Source organism: Leuciscus leuciscus (genome assembly GCF_965113295.1).
Source record: "Leuciscus leuciscus genome assembly, chromosome: 10".
Lineage (NCBI taxonomy): Eukaryota > Metazoa > Chordata > Actinopteri > Cypriniformes > Leuciscidae > Leuciscus > Leuciscus leuciscus.
Window position 1 is genome coordinate 3,096,736 of NC_138734.1, and position 6,000 is coordinate 3,102,735.

The 6,000-nt window shown below is 36.8% G+C and overlaps 1 protein-coding gene across 3 annotated transcripts in view; it reads left to right on the forward strand.

Moving 5' to 3' along the window:
• The window catches only part of LOC309507789 (leucine-rich repeat and fibronectin type III domain-containing protein 1-like protein), a 194,237-nt gene extending 188,739 nt beyond the window's left edge, over positions 1-5,498 (forward strand). The window contains exons 5-7 of one of the 3 annotated variants that reach the window (XM_082182203.1): positions 1,814-2,481; positions 2,864-3,137; positions 4,262-5,498. The gene's annotated coding sequence lies outside the window, so the exon portion shown is untranslated. Of the gene's footprint in view, positions 1-1,813; positions 2,789-2,863; positions 3,138-4,261 lie in introns of those variants that run through there. The other 2 variants (XM_082182204.1, XM_082182202.1) reach the window with 2 other exon arrangements.
• Positions 5,499-6,000: the final 502 nt, after the last annotated feature.

The window sequence follows — 6,000 nt, forward strand, 5'->3', positions numbered from 1 at the left end:
TCCCGTGGGCTGTGTCGGACAGTTATTTGTCACCACTTTTTGCCAGGGTTGATATTATGTCCCAGCACGGATGTACCAATACAAATAAATAAAACATTTCCAGTTAACTAGCAAAGTATTCGTTTCGTTCGTTTGTTAAATAAGAAGCAATCTAGCGCTGAAATGTGTTTTTTTTTATCAAGTGATCAAAGTGCTCATTGCCGTTGCGATCAGTGGCGCTGATACAGTGTTCTCGTGGCTCGCGCACACACCGCAGCGGCCGCACATTCTTCACTCAGACGCGCGCTTCAGTCCGTTGAGGAGACTCTAGGCTACTCTATTCGTTCCGATGAAATCACAAAACAAAATTCATACAAATCTGTCCCTGCTTGATATACAACCGCTGATAAACATAATCGGTTTTGATGAAAAAGAAAAATATATACGAGTGCAGATTAGAACTCAGAACCTTTGACACGCTTGGCAAGTTCTGCCACTGGACCATTAAAGTACATACCGGTACGTGGAACAGTCGATCTATGTAGCCTATTTATTCACGTGAAAAAAACAACATATAGCCTAGTGGAGTTGATCTCATTAAATGTCTAAGTAAACCCAGTGTACTATTTAAATCGATTGCTGGACATTGTAATGTTATTCTACATTTGTCTGATTTATGATTTAGCATTGTATTAGCAGTAGCACGGGCACAAGGCTACATTGCGCATGCGTCGAACCGTGCGAACCGCGCGACGCACACACGCACCGAACCGAGACAAGCGAACCGAACGGTTCGGATGTTTTTTCATGTACCGTGCCACCCCTAGTTAGTTAGTTAGTTAGTTAGTTAGTTAGTCAGTTAGTCATTTCTGACTCTGAATGTGGTCCAAACATTACAACACAACTTAGTTAGTTAGTTAGTTAGTCATTTCTGACTCTGAATGTGGTCCAAACATTACAACACAACTTAGTTAGTTAGTTAGTTAGTTAGTTAGTCAGTTAGTCAGTTAGTCATTTCTGACTCTGAATGTGGTCCAAACATTACAACACAACTTAGTTAGTTAGTTAGTTAGTTAGTTAGTTAGTTAGTTAGTCAGTTAGTCAGTTAGTCATTTCTGACTCTGAATGTGGTCCAAACATTACAACACAACTTAGTTAGTTAGTTAGTTAGTTAGTTAGTTAGTTAGTCATTTCTGACTCTGAATGTGGTCCAAACATTACAACACAACTTAGTTAGTTAGTTAGTTAGTTAGTTAGTCATTTCTGACTCTGAATGTGGTCCAAACATTACGACACAAGTTAGTTAGTTAGTTAGTTAGTTAGTCAGTTAGTCATTTCTGACTCTGAATGTGGTCCAAACATTACAACACAACTTAGTTAGTTAGTTAGTTAGTCATTTCTGACTCTGAATGTGTTCCAAACATTATAACACAAGTTAATTAGTTAGTTAGTTAGTTAGTTAGTTAGTTAGTCATTTCTGACTCTGAATGTGTTCCAAACATTACAACACAAGTTAATTAGTTATTTAGTTAGATAGTTAGTTAGTTAGTTAGTTAGTTAGTTAGTTAGTTAGTCATTTCTGACTCTGAATGTGGTCCAAACATTATAAACCCCGTTTAGACCTGCAATGATCACCCGAGAGGGATGTTAAGGCGTAAAAATGTATAAAATCACTTTATTAGAGGAATGTCTTTACTGTCTTTTCCCTTTGAATGCATTCAGACCTGTCCGCTCAGACCTCGCCTATTCCTTTGCATTTCATTTGCAGACTTTAATACCTGTTTAAATGTGTTAAGCTGCTGAAGCTGATCTCTTGCCTCTGTTGTTTTTCAAGGCAAACTCACAGTCTGGAAGCTAAATGCAGAATGCCAGATTAAATGGGATTGGATCCAATCTATTAGTAGGACAAGCTGCGGTCGGAAGGCAAATATAACAGGCTCTCCGTGTTCAGTTCTTTATGCAAGACTCTCCCCAGACCGTGGATATTATTATGTTTCCTTTTAAACCAGAGGTTAATGCCCCGAGAGAGAAGATTCATCAAATCATTTTATGGGAAGAGACAATGAAACTCTTTGGGAATACGTTGCGGTTGTTTTTTTGTGAAGATGTTGGAAATGTTTTGACTAAATATCAGTGTTAAATAGCAGCTCCGATCTCTACGATGGTCCAGTGCCAAAGGATTGAATCGTGTGGATTTAATGTTCTCCCACAGGCCCGTGTGGATTCAGACTTATCAAAGTTCGATGAAATATTGATGAGTCGGTATCAAGTTAACATTTGTGGACCTTCTGGAGCACTTTATTATGGATTCCTCTGTATTGTCTCTCCCGCTCTCTTTATTGGGAAACTGAACACTGGGATCGATATCCAGCTGATTAACAAACATGGGGAGTGTGTTCTTGGGATCTGGAGATTAGGTCAAACAGGAGAGGCACCGGCAGAACATTGATTATCACAATGCACTAAAACTTTCTGAATCTCCCGTGTCGACAAGGATTGACGGTAAGGCACTTTTGAGAACTCATTATCTGACAACAAGACTATGTGAACGCAGCGATAAACACACTGAAATAAATACTGTTCTTTTTTTTCCCTCCAATTGACCGTGGACGTATTTGTATGTGAAGTACACCTTCAGCCATCTCTGATTTTAATCATTTGATTTCAAGGAGAAAATAATAAATAAATAAAAAAATATGGGATGGAATTTTATGCTTTCATAGGTACTCTATGTGGATTTATAAAGAAATAAAGTATTTTTCTTCAAGGCTTGTGGAAAAGACTTTTCATTAACCGAGATTTTCTTCCTGATGCTCCCTCCACTGCGCAGTGGTTTGATTATTTTCATGATGAAACATATTTAAAGGGTTTTCTCTTCCAGCAGGACTTCAGGGCTGAGTGTAAGTCAAGCATACTGCACATCATATGCTAGTGATTTTCAGTCTTATGCATTACTCATAATCTCAATATTCTAGAGAGAATGTTTATCTTGTTGCACTATTGAGTGTCAAATGTTTACAAATGCATGGATTATTTGTAGCCAAAGGCGTTTCTGCTAATAGATTGAAGCCGTAATGACTCGCATCACCACATGATGTCACTGCACACACACTTGCTCGTGTCCCGTCCTGATGACTTTAGTTCAGTTCCTGATCATGGTACGTTACGGCGCTTTAAACTTTCTTAAGGGCTTTTAAACAAAGTGTAGGATGCTCTTCCTTGTTTTGAAATGGGTTATATGATTGAATGTGTTCTTATGACAGTAGGAAGTAAAATAGTATGGATTATTAACATGAACTAATTCACATTAAGGAATTGTCTAGGTTTATTTTGTTTTGGCCATTTTCAGAAGGAACGACACACCTCATCTTGTTTTAAATTCGGTTTCTGTTGTGATGACGCCAACAATCATGCGAAACCCCTGACGATACTAATATAGTTTCAGTGAATATCACAATGTTTGTGTATTCCTTTAGACTAATGCACCAGAGATGTTAGAAATCATCATGCTGTGGCTGTTATTACCCACAATGCCTCAGTTTGTCGTTCTAGGGCAGTTTATCAGAGTGAATGTGCCACACAGATGCCAGAGGCCGTAAAAAAGGAGAATGATGCCTTCTGATAAACATGCAAATGAATCCTAATGCTAAAATTACCCAAATGTTGACCGCTACAGGGCAGCGGAGCTTCTCCAATACTCTTCCCAACACCGAGACACAGAGGCTCTGAGAGACCCTGGTCACTTCGGGGATACGCTGAACTTTTGCATCTTTTGTTGGCGAGTTCAAAAAGTCTATTTTTGCCAGATCTCAAAAGCTTTAATTCAATTATTTATGTTTTTTTTTTTTTTTTTTTTTATTATTATTTTTAGTCCAGACAGATGTCTTTTCCATTATTAGATTTGTTTACAAATATAATTTAAATGTATAAATACGTGCAAAAAAAATTATACAAAAAATTACAATAAAAAATTGTTTTTTATTTTAGATTAATTTATTTTATCACAGGCAAATGTATTTTCAATAATTATATTATTTTGCAAATATAATTTAACTATTTGAACTAATGAATAAATCACATGTTTGCTTGTTTTGGCAAAATGTCTCTCTAATATATATACAGTGTGTGTGTGTGTGTGTGTGTGGTGTGTGTGTGTGTGTGTGTGTGTGTGTGTGTGTGTGTGTGTGTGTGTGTGTGTGTTTACAAATTTGTGCCTGAACACATGTATGAACTAATGAATGAATCCATCTCTCTCTCTCTCATGCTGTCACATATGGAAAAGGAAAATAACATGCCTTTATGGATAATTGGAATAGGAGAGGGATTGAGGGAAGCAGAAACGCTGGCTGAAAATGGGAACAAACTATGCTTAGTGGTTGGTCATATTTCATATTTGCCCAATAGGGACCAAGCACTATTAGGCCCAAATATGCGGCTGTTTTCTGGATATAATCCCCCAAAAAAGCAACCAGTGACTGGCCGTATTTATAAACGCCTTCAAAGCAAGAGCACAGTCTCTAGAGTAAGAGTTTACACACACAGAGCTCTTCCCTTTCTCTCCGCTGTCTCTCATTATCGCCGCGACTCCCACACACAGCCGGTTCACAGTGTAATCTGATAAGAGTCTAAACACGCTGGAATAAAGGACAGAGTTTCTCCAACACAGCTGAGGCTGAACGGCATTAACAAATCAATGCGTCTGATGATCTGTTCAACTTCAGGCCTTCAGGTCATATTTCATGAAGATGGTGGGATGTTGCACATGTATTATTGTCATGTATTATGAAGATGCCAGAGACTTCACTAAAGCTCTATTAAACCCCGTGATTAGTGAAGCTTTGTCAAACAGCTGGCGAAGTGTTTGCTTCTGCTGTTAATTAAACACCAGATTGTAATTTTGAGGTGCTGTCGAAGCGAGCCTGAAGATATGCAGCAAAACACGTTTCATATTGTGTCTTCTCAATTTAACATGGGGATATTGATGGGAAGCTGTGGATCGTTTCTGAAGCAATGGCTCGCTTCCAAATTCAAATCTGCTTCGCTGTTTATTGCGAACATAAGGCGCTGGTTTTTAATTATTTTATGTATTTGTTTGCTGTGTGTGAAGTAAAAACAGTGCAACACTTCAAATGCATCTCTGACTCGCTGTTTTGAACACAAGAATGTGTCTTAAAAGCGACTCGCTTACAATTTACACTGCAATAAAAAAAAAAACCCTTTGGGAGACAAGTGAACGATTCAGTCAAAGATCAGTCTGGTGTTAGCATACCGCTAAGCTAACCGTACACTCAAATATTAAGTAAAAACACTTCATTGAATATTAAATACAATTAAATGAAAAAAAAAATATATAGTTTAAATTATATTAATTGCAATTAGTTGAACTTAAAGAGTGCTTTTTGCCTCACTTAAGTAGGACTTCAGGTCATATTTACATGTAATTTCATCATTAATTCAATTGTCTTTAAAAAATATTGTTAAAGTTCCTGCTGAATGTACTGACAAGCATTTATGATGAACTAAAATAAACTTTACTGTCATTTCTATTGAACCTTATATGTCATGTATTTTAAAATCTATTTTACGCATTTGTCATGATGAAGTTGCAATTTAGTACATTTTAAAATATACTAACCTTACATGTAATATTGAATAACACACTATGGTTAAAATTATAATCAAGTTGGCTACTTTACATGTTTTAGTATGTTAGTCGACACAACAAAATAAGTGTACTTCTTTAAAGCACAATAAAAGATTATTAACCATATTGATGTACTTTCAAACTTTTATTTTTAATTTATTACAAAGTGCACATTTTAAAGGTGTATTTAAGTGTGTTGAAAGTGTGCTCTCTTTAAGTGCACATAAGTGGTCTTTTATCTCATTAATATATGATCTGCTACAGCTATTAAAAATATTTACTATGATATAAAACATACCAATTGCACTGGCTTCCTTTTTGTACAGCCTTCACGTCAGGAGCACATAGAGCATCTTAAAATACTGCCTATGTAGGGA